The sequence below is a fragment of the Amblyomma americanum genome, chromosome 1, assembly GCF_052857255.1.
Source record: "Amblyomma americanum isolate KBUSLIRL-KWMA chromosome 1, ASM5285725v1, whole genome shotgun sequence".
NCBI classification, from domain to species: Eukaryota; Metazoa; Arthropoda; class Arachnida; order Ixodida; family Ixodidae; genus Amblyomma; species Amblyomma americanum.
In genome coordinates this window covers 326146334-326169425 of record NC_135497.1, presented here as the reverse complement: position 1 = coordinate 326169425, position 23092 = coordinate 326146334, and positions in this window count along the sequence as shown.

Genomic DNA, 23092 nt, shown 5'->3' with positions numbered 1-23092 from the left:
CCCCTGCGCTGCTGAAAAAACCGCTGACGAGCGAAGGCACGGAGGGGACACAAGGACATGTTCCTGGAAAATTTTAAAAGTTTTCGAGCAGCCAGCTACGCAGAAGTACGACCCTTTACGTCACTGAAGACTTACATTTAAATATATTCGCGACTAATCAATACTCCACACTATGTAATATCAAAACACAAGCTTATCACAACAGCGGGCTGAAACGGACAGGGAGAGCAGCAGACACGACCCGCTCACGCTTCGCGGCCTGGCCAACAGGCGGCGCAGCCAATACAATGAGCATGGGCTATAGTTTTCATGCGTCTGTGTCAAAGTAGGTGCTATGTAAAATGCGTTTGATCTTTCATCATAGATCCCAGCATGGTGACAATCTTCCTTGTTGAACATGTCTGCTGTACACCTAAGGGACTTGACTAAGAAGCAAACAAGTGGAGTTTTTTTTCTCGTAATGCAATGAGAAACAATCTTTAATTGCTACAGTTCTGGCAAGATAGAGACTTGGGACATACTGTGAATAAAACATGTGCATTTGTCAGCAAAATGCTTGGTGTTAGTGCATGGACAGTGTTTAATGGAAAGAAGGAGAGGCAAGAGTAAGCAGGTGGAAGTGGTCGACACCCAGCACAGAATGGCCAGGAAGTGGAGATTAGCGGCGTAGCACCCTGTATGACAACTTCCCAAAGCTGGCATTGAGGTCATGGATGCACAACTTTTCCCAGCACTATGTTAGATGGTAACTGCATGGCATATGCTTTAAAGGGGTCCAGACACAAAGTTTTTCGGCGTCAGTTTATTTGCCTTCAAAGAGGCCTACGGGCCTAGCAATCATGAAAATAAGAGCAAAACACCAGTGCACAGTGTGAATAATTAATTACAAGCCATTTTGTACACAAAGCCTTTGGTCTCAGTCAGCGCCAGCGCTGAAGTGAACAACACCCGAGTTCAGCGACGTCACAATAATTAAAGCAAGTGCACAATGACATCACTCGATGTGGGTGGAAATAGTTTCGTTTATGGGGGTTAAACGTCCGAAAGCGACTCAGGCTATGAGGGACGTTGTAGTGAAGGGCTCCGCAAAATTTCCACCACCTGGGGTTCTTTAATGTGCACTGACGTCGAATGGTACACGGGCCTCTAGTATTTCACCTCCATCGAAATTCGACCACCGCGACCGGGATCGAACTCGCGTCTTTCAGGTCAGCAGTGAAGCGCCATAACCACTGAGCAGCGGAGGCAGCCCAATGTAGGTGGAAATGGCGAGAGGCTCATCGGACAGCATTAAAAACAGCAATAACTTATGTTCCCCTCAAAGAATGTGCCAGACACTTGCAAGATGGCAACTTCTTACGCCCATGAAAGAAATCGTACGGTAACTAACCCCTCTCTCCTCTCCCACTACCGACCCATACCACCTTCCTGCCCTGTGTGCAATGCTCAAAAGGCAAACCTGACTGATATCTTCGGGATCTGTCCGGCTTCCCCTCCACCCAGCAGGCCGGAGCCACTCCAAACATGGGAGGACTGGGAGACCTCACTACGCTCCACAGATCAGGCACGACAGAAGATCGTCGCCACCTGTGCGGCCAGCGTCATGGACCTTTTAGCCTGAACGGTTGAGTGCGGTGTGGTCGTGCGGGGACCCAGGGGTCCCGGGAGGCCCGAATTCCTCTGCACAATAAAGTCTTTCTCTCTCTCACTCTCATGCCGTTCATTGCGTTTAAAATTTTGTGCCTGCACCCCTTTAAGGACTATAGACACCAAATTTTTTCTTGCGTGTTTTCTCCTTTCAAACGATATCGTAGACATTCGTATACATGAAGCACCCTGTGGTATTTGTGTACGACCGCTAAATAGTTTACAATTGAATTTCTTCTTCACGCTGTTTCGGTTTCGTCGACCGAAGGACGACTGTGACGTCAAGTTGATGTTTTGGCCACGTGATCAACTGGAAAAACTTTAATATAATCACTAACAGGCTTGTCATTCCATGCCTTGGAAGATGCTGGATTAAATGTCATGGTGAATTAAATCTACATATCAGCGATTATATTGCAGTTTTTCTAGTAGATCACGCGAACAAACCGTCAACTTGACGTCACAGTCGTCATTCAGTCAATGAAACCGAAACAGCACGAGAGAAGAAATTCAATCAAATTATTTAGCGCTTGTAGGAAAATACCACACGGTAATTCATGTATTCTAATGTCTAACGCATCGTTTGACAGAAGAAAACATGCAAAAAAATTACACTAGCTGCCCACTGAAAGAGAAGACACTTTCGCAAGGCAGCAAAGCTACATAAGGTACAAGATGGTAGGTTCCAAAATTATTTACCTGGATGAGATATGTGCAACGGCAGCAAGCGCAGTGCTGGTGGAAGGACAGAACGGCGAGCGTGTGCTGCTTGCGCCAAGATCAGGACAACCATGGCCTGGAGCAGGCTGCCAGGGAAGGGCCACCGCATCATTGTGATGCACATCAGCAGTGAGAAAGGCCCATCAACGGCTCCCTGTATGTTTCCTGCAGAAAAAACGAAAAGGGTGAAGACTGCTATGAAGATACGGGTGGCAACCATTTTGAGATGTTTGCACTCATGTGCTCCAGAGGCAGAGAAAAGAAACATCGTAGCAAAACACAAGCAGTTGTGCCATTCACATCTGGACGAAGCAATGCCGACAACAGTTTTACGCAAAGAAGCAGTTCAGCAGTAGCTGACAGAGAGAACACTAATGGAACGCTATGATGCCAACAATGTGGCTCCCATAAATCATGAAGCTGCCCAAACTGTGTGTTGTCAAATACCATGTAGGTGTCGCTGTGGCGAGGGCTGGCAACGTCAAGCTCTGGCTCCCACCTAGGCTTTAACCTATGGAGTTTCTCTGGGTACAAGTTAATAATGATACCAAGAATGAGCATAAAGATTTATGGCTTCCTTTGGTTGAAGCTCTGGTCATAAACAAGACACCAACGGTTTCAGCAGAAAAGTGGAGGAATTGTGCACACCACGCCATGAATAATGATGAAAAATTCAGAGCAAACTCTGCCAGCGGCCCTCATATTCATTAACACATACGAGTTTCACAAAACATAACTATGTAGCACATCGGCTCTGGGGTGCATCACAATAGTAAACCAGCGCTAACATCTCTTGCACTGCAAATTAAGACTTTACATCACCAAGTTATCAGGCTTCCAAACTTTGGAAGTGATATGCCAGGTTTAACTTCCTGAAGGAACACATGGGCTATGAAGAACACCACAGTGGACGGCTCTGGATTAATTTAGACCGTATGGGGTTCTTCAACGTGCATTGGCGTCGCACAGCACACCATTGTTTTTATGTTTTGCCACCGTCGAAATACTGCCACTGCAGCAGGATCGGGCTCAAACCCGCGACCCTGAGATCAGCAGCCGAACGCCAAAGCCACTAAATCATATGGCGGGTGCTTCCAAATTTTCATCTAGCTGCTTTTTCTATGGACTGCTTTCCTGTCTCACTAAAGAATACAATACTTGCTTTAACTATTCGCTTAATAATTCTTTAGGCATGCTGTTTTGTCTTCGCTGAGAACGAATAAACAACTGAGGCTCCTCAACCTTCACGCTGTCAGCAGGCAAAGGACACCTGCAGCTGCATTCCTTTAATACAAGCACATGCATCAGTTTTTGTGCTTATACGCAGGTTGGAATGGAACGTCAATTCTTATAAATGTCCGACATGAGTATGACGACATCCATACAGACACAAGGCAGCAACGGGAAACTGCAATACGGGCACTGCCTTTGATAAAAACAACTTACTTGTGTGGTGCATTCTTTTCAGCCATCTCCTGCTTCTCGATACAGCTAACTCATTGTTAGAAGCATACAGTAGCAGTGAGCCACTCACAACTTGCCTCCGCGTCCCCCAGCTCTGCTTCTTGCATCGACCCTTTTTCCTTTAAAAGCGCTTACATCGAAAGGTGGGCGACCTGTCACATTTGCAAACAGCGCGCCTGTTTTGCACCTTGCTAGCCATGACGAAGCAAGTACGCATCGAAATGTTCACTGAATGTGGGGGAAGATAGAAATACAAGAAAAGCATTTAACGCTCTAGCGCACAAATTCAATACGACGCAAATTTTTATTTTTCTCGTCGAGCAGCCACGATCTACCACTGACGCTGATACTGTAGAAGCTTGGGCAAGTTGGTGTGACATGGTTTTTTCAGCAGCGCGGGGGACAAAGGACGGGACAAGTGCACAGACACGGCGCTGAACTTACATCCGGTTTATTGAGGTGGTTTTCACTACTTAAATACAGTGGCAACCAATCTCAAATGAAAAGACATATACACAAAACAGATTGACGAAAATGACAATTCCTGAGCACAGGTCTACAGTGGCACAAGACCAGCTGCGCACGTTTTTCTATTCTCATCAAGGAAACGTAGTTCTTTATCAGACAGAGCTAATGAGGCAACGCTTACGCATTCATCTTTGAATTTATGGATTTCATGAGCTTCAATGATTTCACGAGTGATTTTTGTTCTATTATCTGACAGCACTCGACACTGAGTGAAAACAGAATAACACGGTGGTTTTTTGTTCTTTTTTCTTTCCTCTGTGCAGTCTCTGCAATGAATGCCAAGGTGACGGGAAGCGGTGCCGCTCACGTTGTTGTTGTGTTCCCGCAGCCGGACGTTGAGGCAACGACCAGTTTGCCCCGTGTAGTGCTTGCCACATGTAAGCGGAAACCTGTACACAACATTGCTGCTACATGGTACAAAACCTTTTTGGTGTTTCTTATCGCAGCCAACTATCCTTTCATTGCTGCTGTTTACAATATGGCAGAGTTTGGAAAGCTTATCGGGCGCGGAAAAAAACAACGTTTACAACGGCACGCGCTCCCACCCTTTTCAGATTATGTGAAATGCGGTGTAGATAAGGAATAACCACATACTTTCTTTTTTCTTCCTTGGGCCTTTCAGTGGAATCTCTGCGGCCTGAATTAATGATTTCTCTTAGCAGGCTCTGTGATATTGCAATCAGAAGGTCGGAAGGGTATCCTGCTGCTTGTAAGCGTACCACCTGATTTTGATAGCTGTCTTGCATCGCATGATGGCATGATTTTTCTAGGGCATTTCTTAAACGCAACTTTGCGATGCCGCGCTTTACAAGCTTAGAATGTGCAGAAGCGAAAGGCGTGAGGGGCTTCTGGCATCGTGGCTCGTAACGCCAGCACACATGGCTATTCTTGAGGAACATGGCAAGATCTAAAAAACGTAACTTTCCTTCAGAAGGCGTTTCATGCGTCAAAACAAGAGGGTCAAGACAGGTGTGAAAAATTGATAAAACTTTCGAGACCGAGGCCCCTGCGTCAGTAACTGCACATGTCATCAAAACTAAAAAATCATCTACAAACCTAAAAACACGAGCCACGCTTTCGTGGAGATGACTATCAAGGAGCTTGTCATGGTGCGCGAGATAAATGTCGCCCAGTATCGGAGCTATGCATGAACCAATGCAGACGCCATTGCTCTGGAGGTAAACAGATTCATTCCAGGTGAAAAATGTGGAGTTAAGGTAAAAAGTAAGGAGTTCCAAGAAGTTGCTATTGCTGATGCCTACAGAATTCTGGAAAGCTACCACACCAAAGGAATCAATTGCATTCTTCAACGCTTGCCAGCAGTTTCTTTTGCGGAAGGGAATAATATAAATCTTTTATATCGATAGAGCAGGCCGAAAAGCCTTTCCCTGGGTTTTGTTGCAAGAAAGCGATTACTTGGTTAGAACTCTTCACCTGAAAAGGGTCGTCAATGGTTAAGAGGTTCAGCTTGTCTTGCAAAAAATAACGCGACAGACTTTTGCCATGTGCCATCCTCGGAGACTATTGCTCGAAGTGGGCAGTCCAGCTTGTGAGTTTTGGCTGTGAAGAATATCTTTAAGCAGGACCCCTTGCTTTTCTCTATACACTTGGCTAGGGATTCCAAATTCATTTGTGCACACATTTTCCGTGCTCGGGCTTTCACTTTACTTAGAGCGACATCGCTTCTCTGCCGGAAAGTTGAACTGATAGCATTTTCTGCCTTCGATAAGTAGAGCGCTTTTGGCATCACAGCAAAACCTCCCTCTTCATCAGCCTGTAATAGGGTCAGCGAGTTGTTCTTTAAAAACGAAACGGTGAATTTGATTGGAATTCTACACCTGGTAGGTTTACACTTTGCCAAAATGTCCACTCCATCTGAAACACATCGGTCCACTTCAGGAGCCGCTGCTAGGCTGGAAACTTGTCTCACCATCGCAAGAAGTTCCGGTGCCGATCGCCTGGGTTCCACGGCGAACTTCGGTCCTCGTCTAAGGACGTCTTGTACTTGTTCCGGCAAGGACACTTCACCATAGGTGTGGACCGGACTGAAGCTTTCCTGATGCGTCCTCTTAGTGATGGCTCGAAGCTGCGGCAGCGCGCACTGCCATAAGAATTCCGTAGTCCTGTCTGCCGTCTGAGGTCCACCGCCGCCATTCAAGTGCACCATGAGCTGAAGATGTGCCGCTGTGTGCTCTCAGGAAGAGCCATTCTCTGTAGAGGCAAAATCACTCGTCAAATCATTGAAGCTCATGAAATCCATAAATTCAAAGATGAATGCGTAAGCGTTGCCTCAATAGCTCTGTCTGATAAAGTACTACGTTTCCTTGATGAGAATAGAAAAACGTGCGCAGCTGGTCTTGTGCCACTGTAGACCTGTGCTCAGGAATTGTCATTTTCGTCAATCTGTTTTGTGTATCTGTCTTTTCATTTGAGATTGGTTGCCACTGTATTTAAGTAGTGAAAATCACCTCAATAAACCTGTTGTAAGTTCAGCGCCGTGTCTGTGCAATTGTCACGTCCTTTGTACCCTGCGCTGCTGAAAAAACCGCTGACGAGCGAAGGCACGGAGGGGACACAAGGACATGTTCCTGGAAAATTTTAAAAGTTTTCGAGCAGCCAGCTACGCAGAAGTACGACCCTTTACGTCACTGAAGACTTACATTTAAATATATTCGCGACTAATCAATACTCCACACTATGTAATATCAAAACACAAGCTTATCACAACAGCGCGCTGAAACGGACAGGGAGAGCAGCAGACACGACCCGCTCACGCTTCGCGGCCTGGCCAACAGGCGGCGCAGCCAATACAATGAGCATGGGCTATAGTTTTCATGCGTCTGTGTCAAAGTAGGTGCTATGTAAAATGCGTTTGATCTTTCATCATAGATCCCAGCATGGTGACAATCTTCCTTGTTGAACATGTCTGCTGTACACCTAAGGGACTTGACTAAGAAGCAAACAAGTGGAGTTTTTTTTCTCGTAATGCAATGAGAAACAATCTTTAATTGCTACAGTTCTGGCAAGATAGAGACTTGGGACATACTGTGAATAAAACATGTGCATTTGTCAGCAAAATGCTTGGTGTTAGTGCATGGACAGCGTTTAATGGAAAGAAGGAGAGGCAAGAGTAAGCAGGTGGAAGTGGTCGACACCCAGCACAGAATGGCCAGGAAGTGGAGATTAGCAGCGTAGCACCCTGTATGACAACTTCCCAAAGCTGGCATTGAGGTCATGGATGCACAACTTTTCCCAGCACTATGTTAGATGGTAACTGCATGGCATATGCTTTAAAGGGGTCCAGACACAAAGTTTTTCGGTGTCAGTTTATTTGCCTTCAAAGAGGCCTACGGGCCTAGCAATCATGAAAATAAGAGCAAAACACCAGTGCACAGTGTGAATAATTAATTACAAGCCATTTTGTACACAAAGCCTTTGGTCTCAGTTAGCGCCAGCGCTGAAGTGAACAACACCTGAGTTCAGCGACGTCACAATAATTAAAGCAAGTGCACAATGACATCACTCGATGTGGGTGGAAATAGTTTCGTTTATGGGGGTTAAACGTCCGAAAGCGACTCAGCCTATGAGGGACGTTGTAGTGAAGGGCTCCGCAAAATTTCCACCACCTGGGGTTCTTTAATGTGCACTGACGTCGAATGGTACACGGGCCTCTAGTATTTCACCTCCATCGAAATTCGACCACCGCGACCGGGATCGAACTCGCGTCTTTCAGGTCAGCAGTGAAGCGCCATAACCACTGAGCAGCGGAGGCAGCCCAATGTAGGTGGAAATGGCGAGAGGCTCATCGGACAGCATTAAAAACAGCAATAACTTATGTTCCCCTCAAAGAATGTGCCAGACACTTGCAAGATGGCAACTTCTTACGCCCATGAAAGAAATCGTACCGTAACTAACCCCTCTCTCCTCTCCCACTACCGACCCATACCACCTTCCTGCCCTGTGTGCAATGCTCAAAAGGCAAATCTGACTGATATCTTCGGGATCTGTCCGGCTTCCCCTCCACCCAGCAGGCCGGAGCCACTCCAAACATGGGAGGACTGGGAGACCTCACTACGCTCCACAGATCAGGCACGACAGAAGATCGTCGCCACCTGTGCGGCCAGCGTCATGGACCTTTCAGCCTGAACGGTTGAGTGCGGTGTGGTCGTGCGGGGACCCAGGGGTCCCGGGAGGCCCGAATTCCTCTGCACAATAAAGTCTTTCTCTCTCTCACTCTCATGCCGTTCATTGCGTTTAAAATTTTGTGCCTGCACCCCTTTAAGGACTATAGACACCAAATTTTTTCTTGCGTGTTTTCTTCTTTCAAACGATATCGTAGACATTCGTATACATGAAGCACCCTGTGGTATTTGTGTACGACCGCTAAATAGTTTACAATTGAATTTTTTCTTCACGCTGTTTCGGTTTCGTCGACCGAAGGACGACTGTGACGTCAAGTTGATGTTTTGGCCACGTGATCAACTGGAAAAACTTTAATATAATCACTAACAGGCTTGTCATTCCATGCCTTGGAAGATGCTGGATTAAATGTCATGGTGAATTAAATCTACATATCAGCGATTATATTACAGTTTTTCTAGTAGATCACGCGAACAAACCGTCAACTTGACGTCACAGTCGTCATTCAGTCAATGAAACCGAAACAGCACGAGAGAAGAAATTCAATCAAATTATTTAGCGCTTGTAGGAAAATACCACACGGTAATTCATGTATTCTAATGTCTAACGCATCGTTTGACAGAAGAAAACATGCAATAAAATTACACTAACTGCCCACTGAAAGAGAAGACACTTTCGCAAGGCAGCAAACCTACCTAAGGTACAAGATGGTAGGTTCCAAAATTATTTACCTGGATGAGATATGTGCAACGGCAGCAAGCGCAGTGTTGGTGGAAGGACAGAACGGCGAGCGTGTGCTGCTTCTGCCAAGATCAGGACAACCATGGCCTGGAGCAGGCTGCCAGGGAAGGGCCACCGCATCATTGTGATGCACATCAGCAGTGAGAAAGGCCCATCAACGGCCGCCTGTATGTTTCCTGCAGAAAAAACGAAAAGGGTGAAGACTGCTATGAAGATACGGGTGGCAACCATTTTGAGATGTTTGCACTCATGTGCTCCAGAGGCAGACAAAAGAAACGTCGTAGCAAAACACAAGCAGTTGTGCCATTCACATCTGGACGAAGCAATGCCGACAACAGTTTTACACAAAGAAGCAGTTCAGCAGTAGCTGACAGAGAGAACACTAATGGAACGCTATGATGCCAACAATGTGGCTCCCATAAATCATGAAGCTGCCCAAACTGTGTGTTGTCAAATACCATGTAGGTGTCGCTGTGGCGAGGGCTGGCAACGTCAAGCTCTGGCTCCCACCTAGGCTTTAACCTATGGAGTTTCTCTGGATACAAGTTAATAATGATACCAAGAATGAGCATAAAGATTTATGGCTTCCTTTGGTTGAAGCTCTGGTCATAAACAAGACACCAACGGTTTCAGCAGAAAAGTGGAGGAATTGTGCAGACCACGCCATGAATAATGATGAAAAATTCAGAGCAAACTCTGCCAGCGGCCCTCATATTCATTAACACATACGAGTTTCACAAAACATAACTATGTAGCACATCGGCTCTGGGATGCATCACAATAGTAAACCAGCGCTAACATCTCTTGCACTGCAAATTAAGACTCTACATCACCAAGTTATCAGGCTTCCAAACTTTGGAAGTGATATGCCAGGTTTAACTTCCTGAAGGAACACATGGGCTATGAAGAACACCACAGTGGACGGCTCTGGATTAATTTAGACCGTATGGGGTTCTTCAACGTGCATTGACGTTGCACAGCACACCATTGTTTTTATGTTTTGCCACCGTCGAAATACTGCCACTGCAGCAGGATCGGGCTCAAACCCGCGACCCTGAGATCAGCAGCCGAACGCCAAAGCCACTAAATCATATGGCGGGTGCTTCCAAATTTTCATCTAGCTGCTTTTTCTATGGACTGCTTTCCTGTCTCACTAAAGAATACAATACTTGCTTTAACTATTCGCTTAGTAATTCTTTAGGCATGCTGTTTTGTCTTCGCTGAGAACGAATAAACAACTGAGGCTCCTCAACCTTCACGCTGTCAGCAGGCAAAGGACACCTGCAGCTGCATTCCTTTAATACAAGCACATGCATCAGTTTTTGTGCTTATACGCAGGTTGGAGTGGAACGTCAATTCTTATAAATGTCCGACATGAGTATGACGACATCCATACAGACACAAGGCAGCAACGGGAAACTGCAATACGGGCACTGCCTTTGATAAAAACAACTTACTTGTGTGGTGCATTCTTTTCAGCCATCTCCTGCTTCTCGATACAGCTAACTCATTGTTAGAAGCATACAGTAGCAGTGAGCCACTCACAACTTGCCTCCGCGTCCCCCGGCTCTGCTTCTTGCATCGACCCTTTTTCCTTTAAAAGCGCTTACATCGAAAGGTGGGCGACCTGTCACATTTGCAAACAGCGCGCCTGTTTTGCACCTTGCTAGCCATGACGAAGCATGTACGCATCGAAATGTTCACTGAATGTGGGGGAAGATAGAAATACAAGAAAAGCATTTAACGCTCTAGCACACAAATTCAATACGACGCAAATTTTTATTTTTCTCGTCGAGCAGCCACGATCTACCACTGACGCTGATACTGTAGAAGCTTGGGCAAGTTGGTGTGACATGGTTTTTTCAGCAGCGCAGGGGACAAAGGACGGGACAAGTGCACAGACACGGTGCTGAACTTACATCCGGTTTATTGAGGTGGTTTTCACTACTTAAATACAGTGGCAACCAATCTCAAATGAAAAGACAGATACACAAAACAGATTGACGAAAATGACAATTCCTGAGCACAGGTCTACAGTGGCACAAGACCAGCTGCGCACGTTTTTCTATTCTCATCAAGGAAACGTAGTTCTTTATCAGACAGAGCTAATGAGGCAACGCTTACGCATTCATCTTTGAATTTATGGATTTCATGAGCTTCAATGATTTCACGAGTGATTTTTGTTCTATTATCTGATAGCACTCGACACTGAGTGAAAACAGGATAACACGGTGGTTTTTTGTTCTTTTTTCTTTCCTCTGTGCAGTCTCTGCAATGAATGCCAAGGTGACGGGAAGCGGTGCCGCTCACGTTGTTGTTGTGTTCCCGCAGCCGGACGTTGAGGCAACGACCAGTTTGCCCCGTGTAGTGCTTGCCACATGTAAGCGGAAACCTGTACACAACATTGCTGCTACATGGTACAAAACCTTTTTGGTGTTTCTTATCGCAGCCAACTATCCTTTCATTGCTGCTGTTTACAATATGGCAGAGTTTGGAAAGCTTATCGGGCGCGGAAAAAAACAACGTTTACAACGGCACGCGCTCCCACCCTTTTCAGATTATGTGAAATGCGGTGTATATAAGGAATAACCACATACTTTCTTTTTTCTTCCTTGGGCCTTTCAGTGGAATCTCTGCGGCCTGAATTAATGATTTCTCTTAGCAGGCTCTGTGATATTGCAATCAGAAGGTCGGAAGGGTATCCTGCTGCTTGTAAGCGTACCACCTGATTTTGATAGCTGTCTTGCATCGCATGATGGCATGATTTTTCTAGGGCATTTCTTAAACGCAACTTTGCGATGCCGCGCTTTACAAGCTTAGAATGTGCAGAAGCGAAAGGCGTGAGGGGCTTCTGGCATCGTGGCTCGTAACGCCAGCACACATGGCTATTCTTGAGGAACATGGCAAGATCTAAAAAACGTAACTTTCCTTCAGAAGGCGTTTCATGCGTCAAAACAACAGGGTCAAGACAGGTGTGAAAAATTGATAAAACTTTCGAGACCGAGGCCCCTGCGTCAGTAACTGCACATGTCATCAAAACTAAAAAATCATCTACAAACCTAAAAACACGAGCCACGCTTTCGTGGAGATGACTATCAAGGAGCTTGTCATGGTGCGCGAGATAAATGTCGCCCAGTATCGGAGCTATGCATGAACCAATGCAGACGCCATTGCTCTGGAGGTAAACAGATTCATTCCAGGTGAAAAATGTGGAGTTAAGGTAAAAAGTAAGGAGTTCCAAGAAGTTGCTATTGGTGATGCCTGCCGAATTCTGGAAAGCTACCACACCAAAGGAATCAATTGCATTCTTCAACGCTTGCCAGCAGTTTCTTTTGCGGAAGGGAATAATATAAATCTTTTATATCGATAGAGCAGGCCGAAAAGCCTTTCCCTGGGTTTTGTTGCAAGAAAGCGATTACTTGGTTAGAACTCTTCACCTGAAAAGGGTCGTCAATGGTTAAGAGGTTCAGCTTGTCTTGCAAAAAATAACGCGACAGACTTTTGCCATGTGCCATCCTCGGAGACTATTGCTCGAAGTGGGCAGTCCAGCTTGTGAGTTTTGGCTGTGAAGAATATCTTTAAGCAGGACCCCTTGCTTTTCTCTATACACTTGGCTAGGGATTCCAAATTCATTTGTGCACACATTTTCCGTGCTCGGGCTTTCACTTTACTTAGAGCGACATCGCTTCTCTGTTGGAAAGTTGAACTGATAGCATTTTCTGCCTTCGATAAGTAGAGCGCTTTTGGCATCACAGCAAAACCTCCCTCTTTATCAGCCTGTAATAGGGTCAGCGAGTTGTTCTTTAAAAACGAAACGGTGAATTTGATTGGAATTCTACACCTGGTAGGTTTACACTTTGCCAAAATGTCCACTCCATCTGAAACACATCGGTCCACTTCAGGAGCCGCTGCTAGGCTGGAAACTTGTCTCACCATCGCAAGAAGTTCCGGTGCCGATCGCCTGGGTTCCACGGCGAACTTTGGTCCTCGTCTAAGGACGTCTTGTACTTGTTCCGGCAAGGACACTTCACCATAGGTGTGGACCGGACTAAAGCTTTCCTGATGCGTCCTCTTAGTGATGGCTCGAAGCTGCGGCAGCGCGCATTGCCATAAGAATTCCGTAGTCCTGTCTGCCGTCTGAGGTCCACCGCCGCCATTCAAGTGCACCATGAGCTGAAGATGTGCCGCTGTGTGCTCTCAGGAAGAGCCATTCTCTGTAGAGGCAAAATCACTCGTCAAATCATTGAAGCTCATGAAATCCATAAATTCAAAAATGAATGCGTAAGCGTTGCCTCAATAGCTCTGTCTGATAAAGTACTACGTTTCCTTGATGAGAATAGAAAAACGTGCGCAGCTGGTCTTGTGCCACTGTAGACCTGTGCTCAGGAATTGTCATTTTCGTCAATCTGTTTTGTGTATCTGTCTTTTCATTTGAGATTGGTTGCCACTGTATTTAAGTAGTGAAAATCACCTCAATAAACCTGTTGTAAGTTCAGCGCCGTGTCTGTGCAATTGTCACGTCCTTTGTCCCCTGCGCTGCTGAAAAAACCGCTGACGAGCGAAGGCACGGAGGGGACCTAAGGACATGTTTCTGGAAAATTTTAAAAGTTTTCGAGCAGCCAGCTACGCAGAAGTACGACCCTTTACGTCACTGAAGACTTACATTTAAATATATTCGAGACTAATCAATACTCCACACTATGTAATATCAAAACACAAGCTTATCACAACAGCGCGCTGAAACGGACAGGGAGAGCAGCAGACACGACCCGCTCACGCTTCGCGGCCTGGCCAACAGGCGGCGCAGCCAATGCAATGAGCATGGGCTATAGTTTTCATGCGTCTGTGTCAAAGTAGGTGCTATGTAAAATGCGTTTGATCTTTCATCATAGATACCAGCATGGTGACAATCTTCCTTGTTGAACATGTCTGCTGTACACCTAAGGGACTTGACTAAGAAGCAAACAAGTGGAGTTTTTTTTCTCGTAATGCAATGAGAAACAATCTTTAATTGCTACAGTTCTGGCAAGATAGAGACTTGGGACATACTGTGAATAAAACATGTGCATTTGTCAGCAAAATGCTTGTTGTTAGTGCATGGACAGCGTTTAATGGAAAGAAGGAGAGGCAAGAGTAAGCAGGTGGAAGTGGTCGACACCCAGCACAGAATGGCCAGGAAGTGGAGATTAGCGGCGTAGCACCCTGTATGACAACTTCCCAAAGCTGGCATTGAGGTCATGGATGCACAACTTTTCCCAGCACTATGTTAGATGGTAACTGCATGGCATATGCTTTAAAGGGGTCCAGACACAAAGTTTTTCGGTGTCAGTTTATTTGCCTTCAAAGAGGCCTACGGGCCTAGCAATCATGAAAATAAGAGCAAAACACCAGTGCACAGTGTGAATAATTAATTAAGAGCCATTTTGTACACAAAGCCTTTGGTCTCAGTTAGCGCCAGCGCTGAAGTGAACAACACCTGAGTTCAGCGACGTCACAATAATTAAAGCAAGTGCACAATGACGTCACTCGATGTGGGTGGAAATAGTTTCGTTTATGGGGGTTAAACGTCCGAAAGCGACTCAGGCTATGAGGGACGTTGTAGTGAAGGGCTCCGCAAAATTTCCACCACCTGGGGTTCTTTAATGTGCACTGACGTCGAATGGTACACGGGCCTCTAGAATTTCACCTCCATCGAAATTCGACCACCGCGACCGGGATCGAACTCGCGTCTTTCAGGTCAGCAGTGAAGCGCCATAACCACTGAGCCGCGGAGGCAGCCCAATGTAGGTGGAAATGGCGAGAGGCTCATCGGACAGCATTAAAAACAGCAATAACTTATGTTCCCCTCAAAGAATGTGCCAGACACTTGCAAGATGGCAACTTCTTACGCCCATGAAAGAAATCGTACGGTAAATAACCCCTCTCTCCTCTCCCACTACCGACCCATACCACCTTCCTGCCCTGTGTGCAATGCTCAAAAGGCAAACCTGACTGATATCTTCGGGATCTGTCCGGCTTCCCCTCCACCCAGCAGGCCGGAGCCACTCTAAACATGGGAGGACTGGGAGACCTCACTACGCTCCACAGATCAGGCACGACAGAAGATCGTCGCCACCTGTGCGGCCAGCGTCATGGACCTTTTAGCCTGAACGTTTGAGTGCGGTGTGGTCGTACGGGGACCCAGGGGTCCTGGGAGGCCCGAATTCCTCTGCACAATAAAGTCTTTCTCTCTCTCACACTCATGCCGTTCATTGCGTTTAAAATTTTGTGTCTGCACCCCTTTAAGGACTATAGACACCAAATTTTTTCTTGCGTGTTTTCTTCTTTCAAACGATATCTTAGACATTCGTATACATGAAGCACCCTGTGGTATTTGTGTACGAACGCTAAATAATTTATAATTGAATTTCTTCTTCACGGTGTTTCGGTTTCATCGACCGAAGGACGACTGTGACGTCAAGTTGATGTTTTGGCCACGTGATCAACTGGAAAAACTTTAATATAATCACTAACAGGCTTGTCATTCCATGCCTTGGAAGATGCTGGATTAAATGTCATGGTGAATTAAATCTACATATCAGCGATTATATTGCAGTTTTTCTAGTAGATCACGCGAACAAACCGTCAACTTGACGTCACAGTCGTCATTCAGTCAATGAAACCGAAACAGCACGAGAGAAGAAATTCAATCAAATTATTTAGCGCTTGTAGGAAAATACCACACGGTAATTCATGTATTCTAATGTCTAACGCATCGTTTGACAGAAGAAAACATGCAAAAAAATTACACTAGCTGCCCACTGAAAGAGAAGACACTTTCGCAAGGCAGCAAAGCTACATAAGGTACAAGATGGTAGGTTCCAAAATTATTTACCTGGATGAGATATGTGCAACGGCAGCAAGCGCAGTGTTGGTGGAAGGACAGAACAGCGAGCGTGTGCTGCTTGTGCCAAGATCAGGACAACCATGGCCTGGAGCAGGCTGCCAGGGAAGGGCCACCGCATCATTGTGATGCACATCAGCAGTGAGAAAGGCCCATCAACGGCCGCCTGTATGTTTCCTGCAGAAAAAACGAAAAGGGTGAAGACTGCTATGAAGATACGGGTGGCAACCATTTTGAGATGTTTGCACTCATGTGCTCCAGAGGCAGACAAGAGAAACATCGTAGCAAAACACAAGCAGTTGTGCCATTCACATCTGGACGAAGCAATGCCGACAACAGTTTTACACAAAGAAGCAGTTCAGCAGTAGCTGACAGAGAGAACACTAATGGAACGCTATGATGCCAACAATGTGGCTCCCATAAATCATGAAGCTGCCCAAACTGTGTGTTGTCAAATACCATGTAGGTGTCGCTGTGGCGAGGGCTGGCAACGTCAAGCTCTGGCTCCCACCTTAGCTTTAACCTATGGAGTTTCTCTGGGTACAAGTTAATAATGATACCAAGAATGAGCATAAAGATTTATGGCTTCCTTTGGTTGAAGCTCTGGTCATAAACAAGACACCAACGGTTTCAGCAGAAAAGTGGAGCAATTGTGCACACCACGCCATGAATAATGATGAAAAATTCAGAGCAAACTCTGCCAGCGGCCCTCATATTCATTAACACATACGAGTTTCACAAAACATAACCATGTAGCACATCGGCTCTGGGATGCATCACAATAGTAAACCAGCGCTAACATCTCTTGCACTGCAAATTAAGACTTTACATCACCAAGTTATCAGGCTTCCAAACTTTGGAAGTGATATGCCAGGTTTAACTTCCTGAAGGAACACATGGGCTATGAAGAACACCACAGTGGACGGCTCCAGATTTATACCGTATGGGGTTCTTCAACGTGCATTGACGTCGCACAGCACACCGTTGTTTTTATGTTTTGCCACCGTCGAAATACTGCCACTGCAGCAGGATCGGGCTCAAACCCGCGACCCTGAGATCAGCAGCCGAACGCCAAAGCCACTAAATCATATGGCGGGTGCTTCCAAATTTTCATCTAGCTGCTTTTTCTATGGACTGCTTTCCTGTCTCACTAAAGAATACAATACTTGCTTTAACTATTCGCTTAGTAATTCTTTAGGCATGCTGTTTTGTCTTCGCTGAGAACGAATAAACAACTGAGGCTCCTCAACCTTCACGCTGTCAGCAGGCAAAGGACACCTGCAGCTGCATTCCTTTAATACAAGCACATGCATCAGTTTTTGTGCTTATACGCAGGTTCGAGTGGAACGTCAATTCTTATACATGTCCGACATGAGTATGACGACATCCATACAGACACAAGGCAGCAACGGGAAACTGCAATACGGGCACTGCCTTTGATAAAAACAACTTACTTGTGTGGTGCATTCTTTTCAGCCATCTCCTGCTTCTCGATACAGCTAACTCATTGTTAGAAGCATACAGTAGCAGTGAGCCACTCACAACTTGCCTCCGCGTCCCCCGGCTCTGCTTCTTGCATCGACCCTTTTTCCTTTAAAAGCGCTTACATCGAAAGGTGGGCGACCTGTCACATTTGCAAACAGCGCGCCTGTTTTGCACCTTGCTAGCCATGACGAAGCAAGTACGCATCGAAATGTTCACTGAATGTGGGGGAAGATAGAAATACAAGAAAAGCATTTAACGCTCTAGCGCACAAATTCAATACAACGCAAATTTTTATTCTTCTCGTCGAGCAGCCACGATCTACCACTGACGCTGATACTGTAGAAGCTTGGGCAAGTTGGTGTGACATGGTTTTTTCAGCAGCGCAGGGGACAAAGGACGGGACAAGTGCACAGACACGGCGCTGAACTTACATCCGGTTTATTGAGGTGGTTTTCACTACTTAAATACAGTGGCAACCAATCTCAAAAGAAAAGACAGATACACAAAACAGATTGACGAAAATGACAATTCCTGAGCACAGGTCTACAGTGGCACAAGACCAGCTGCGCACGTTTTTCTATTCTCATCAAGGAAACGTAGTTCTTTATCAGACAGAGCTATTGAGGCAACGCTTACGCATTGATCTTTGAATTTATGGATTTCATGAGCTTCAATGATTTCACGAGTGATTTTTGTTCTATTATCTGACAGCACTCGACACTGAGTGAAAACAGGATAACACGGTGGTTTTTTGTTCTTTTTTCTTTCCTCTGTGCAGTCTCTGCAATGAATGCCAAGGTGACGGGAAGCGGTGCCGCTCACGTTGTTGTTGTGTTCCCGCAGCCGGACGTTGAGGCAACGACCAGTTTGCCCCGTGTAGTGCTTGCCACATGTAAGCGGAAACCTGTACACAACATTGCTGCTACATGGTACAAAACCTTTTTGGTGTTTCTTATCGCAGCCAACTATCCTTTCATTGCTGCTGTTTACAATATGGCAGAGTTTGGAAAGCTTATCGGGCGCGGAAAAAAACAACGTTTACAACGGCACGCGCTCCCACCCTTTTCAGATTATGTGAAATGCGGTGTATATAAGGAATAACCACATACTTTCTTTTTTCTTCCTTGGGCCTTTCAGTGGAATCTCTGCGGCCTGAATTAATGATTTCTCTTAGCAGGCTCTGTGATATTGCAATCAGAAGGTCGGAAGGGTATCCTGCTGCTTGTAAGCGTACCACCTGATTTTGATAGCTGTCTTGCATCGCATGATGGCATGATTTTTCTAGGGCATTTCTTAAACGCAACTTTGCGATGCCGCGCTTTACAAGCTTAGAATGTGCAGAAGCGAAAGGCGTGAGGGGCTTCTGGCATCGTGGCTCGTAACGCCAGCACACATGGCTATTCTTGAGGAACATGGCAAGATCTAAAAAACGTAACTTTCCTTCAGAAGGCGTTTCATGCGTCAAAACAACAGGGTCAAGACAGGTGTGAAAAATTGATAAAACTTTCGAGACCGAGGCCCCTGCGTCAGTAACTGCACATGTCATCAAAACTAAAAAATCATCTACAAACCTAAAAACACGAGGCACGCTTTCGTCGAGTTGACTATCAAGGAGCTTGTCATGGTGCGCGAGATAAATGTCGCCCAGTATCGGAGCTATGCATGAACCAATGCCGACGCCATTGCTCTGGAGGTAAACAGATTCATTCCAGGTGGAAAATGTCGAGTTAAAGCAAAAAGTAAGGAGTTCCAAGAAGTTGCTATTGCTGATGCCTGCAGAACTCTGGAAAGCTACCACACCAAAGGAATCAATGCATTCTTCAACGCTTGCCAGCAGTTTCTTTTGCGGAAGGGAATAATATAAATCTTTTATATCGATAGAGCAGGCCGAAAAGCCTTTCCCTGGGTTTTGTTGCAAGAAAGCGATTACTTGGTTAGAACTCTTCACCTGAAAAGCGTCGTCAATGGTTAAGAGGTTCAGCTTGTCTTGCAAAAAATAACGCGACAGACTTTTGCCATGTGCCATCCTCGGAGACTATTGCTCGAAGTGGGCAGTCCAGCTTGTGAGTTTTGGCTGTGAAGAAGAATATCTTTAAGCAGGACCCCTTGCTTTTCTCTATACACTTGACTAGGGATTCCAAATTCATTTGTGCACACATTTTCCGTGCTCGGGCTTTCACTTTACTTAGAGCGACATCGCTTCTCTGCCGAAGCTGCGGCAGCGCGCACTGCCATAAGAATTCCGTAGTCCTGTCTGCCGTCTGAGGTCCACCGCCGCCATTCAAGTGCACCATGAGCTGAAGATGTGCCGCTGTGTGCTCTCAGGAAGAGCCATTCTCTGTAGAGGCAAAATCACTCGTCAAATCATTGAAGCTCATGAAATCCATAAATTCAAAGATGAATGCGTAAGCGTTGCCTCAATAGCTCTGTCTGATAAAGTACTACGTTTCCTTGATGAGAATAGAAAAACGTGCGCAGCTGGTCTTGTGCCACTGTAGACCTGTGCTCAGGAATTGTCATTTTCGTCAATCTGTTTTGTGTATCTGTCTTTTCATTTGAGATTGGTTGCCACAGTATTTAAGTAGTGAAAATCACCTCAATAAACCTGTTGTAAGTTCAGCGCCGTGTCTGTGCACTTGTCACGTCCTTTGTCCCCTGCGCTGCTGAAAAAACCGCTGACGAGAGAAGGCACGGAGGGGACCTAAGGACATGTTTCTGGAAAATATTAAAAGTTTTCGAGCAGCCAGCTACGCAGAAGTACGACCCTTTACGTCACTGAAGACTTACATTTAAATATATTCGCGACTAATCAATACTCCACACTATGTAATATCAAAACACAAGCTTATCACAACAGCGCGCTGAAACGGACAGGGAGAGCAGCAGACACGACCCGCTCACGCTTCGCGGCCTGGCCAACAGGCGGCGCAGCCAATGCAATGAGCATGGGCTATAGTTTTCATGCGTCTGTGTCAAAGTAGGTGCTATGTAAAATGCGTTTGATCTTTCATCATAGATCCCAGCATGGTGACAATCTTCCTTGTTGAACATGTCTGCTGTACACCTAAGGGACTTCACTAAGAAGCAAACAAGTGGAGTTTTTTTTCTCGTAATGCAATGAGAAACAATCTTTAATTGCTACAGTTCTGGCAAGATAGAGACTTGGGACATACTGTGAATAAAACATGTGCATTTGTCAGCAAAATGCTTGGTGTTAGTGCATGGGCAGCGTTTAATGGAAAGAAGGAGAGGCAAGAGTAAGCAGGTGGAAGTGGTCGACACCCAGCACAGAATGGCCAGGAAGTGGAGATTAGCGGCGTAGCACCCTGTATGACAACTTCCCAAAGCTGGCATTGAGGTCATGGATGCACAACTTTTCCCAGCACTATGTTAGATGGTAACTGCATGGCATATGCTTTAAAGGGGTCCAGACACAAAGTTTTTCGGTGTCAGTTTATTTGCCTTCAAAGAGGCCTACGGGCCTAGCAATCATGAAAATAAGAGCAAAACACCAGTGCACAGTGTGAATAATTAATTACAAGCCATTTTGTACACAAAGCCTTTGGTCTCAGTTAGCGCCAGCGCTGAAGTGAACAACACCTGAGTTAAGCGACGTCACAATAATTAAAGCAAGTGCACAATGACATCACTCGATGTGGGTGGAAATAGTTTCGTTTATGGGGGTTAAACGTCCGAAAGCGACTCAGGCTATGAGGGACGTTGTAGTGAAGGGCTCCGCAAAATTTCCACCACCTGGGGTTCTTTAATGTGCACTGACGTCGAATGGTACACGGGCCTCTAGAATTTCACCTCCATCGAAATTCGACCACCGCGACCGGGATCGAACTCGCGTCTTTCAGGTCAGCAGTGAAGCGCCATAACCACTGAGCCGCGGAGGCAGCCCAATGTAGGTGGAAATGGCGAGAGGCTCATCGGACAGCATTAAAAACAGCAATAACTTATGTTCCCCTCAAAGAATGTGCCAGACACTTGCAAGATGGCAACTTCTTACGCCCATGAAAGAAATCGTACGGTAAATAACCCCTCTCTCCTCTCCCACTACCGACCCATACCACCTTCCTGCCCTGTGTGCAATGCTCAAAAGGCAAACCTGACTGATATCTTCGGGATCTGTCCGGCTTCCCCTCCACCCAGCAGGCCGGAGCCACTCCAAACATGGGAGGACTGGGAGACCTCACTACGCTCCACAGATCAGGCACGACAGAAGATCGTCGCCACCTGTGCGGCCAGCGTCATGGACCTTTTAGCCTGAACGTTTGAGTGCGGTGTGGTCGTACGGGGACCCAGGGGTCCTGGGAGGCCCGAATTCCTCTGCACAATAAAGTCTTTCTCTCTCTCACTCTCATGCCGTTCATTGCGTTTAAAATTTTGTGTCTGCACCCCTTTAAGGACTATAGACACCAAATTTTTTCTTGCGTGTTTTCTTCTTTCAAACGATATCTTAGACATTCGTATACATGAAGCACCCTGTGGTATTTGTGTACGAACGCTAAATAGTTTACAATTGAATTTTTTCTTCACGGTGTTTCGGTTTCATCGACCGAAGGACGACTGTGACGTCAAGTTGATGTTTTGGCCACGTGATCAACTGGAAAAACTTTAATATAATCACTAACAGGCTTGTCACTCCATGCCTTGGAAGATGCTGGATTAAATGTCATGGTGAATTAAATCTACATATCAGCGATTATATTGCAGTTTTTCTAGTAAATCACGCGAACAAACCGTCAACTTGACGTCACAGTCGTCATTCAGTCAATGAAACCGAAACAGCACGAGAGAAGAATTTCAATCAAATTATTTAGCGCTTGTAGGAAAATACCACACGGTAATTCATGTATTCTAATGTCTAACGCATCGTTTGACAGAAGAAAACATGCAAAAAAATTACACTAGCTGCCCACTGAAAGAGAAGACACTTTCGCAAGGCAGCAAAGCTACATAAGGTACAAGATGGTAGGTTCCAAAATTATTTACCTGGATGAGATATGTGCAACGGCAGCAAGCGCAGTGTTGGTGGAAGGACAGAACAGCGAGCGTGTGCTGCTTGTGCCAAGATCAGGACAAGCATGGCCTGGAGCAGGCTGCCAGGGAAGGGCCACCGCATCATTGTGATGCACATCAGCAGTGAGAAAGGCCCATCAACGGCCGCCTGTATGTTTCCTGCAGAAAAAACGAAAAGGGTGAAGACTGCTATGAAGATACGGGTGGCAATCATTTTGAGATGTTTGCACTCATGTGCTCCAGAGGCAGACAAAAGAAACATCGTAGCAAAGCACAAGCAGTTGTGCCATTCACATCTGGACGAAGCAATGCCGACAACAGTTTTACACAAAGAAGCAGTTCAGCAGTAGCTGACAGAGAGAACACTAATGGAACGCTATGATGCCAACAATGTGGCTCCCATAAATCATGAAGCTGCCCAAACTGTGTGTTGTCAAATACCATGTAGGTGTCGCTGTG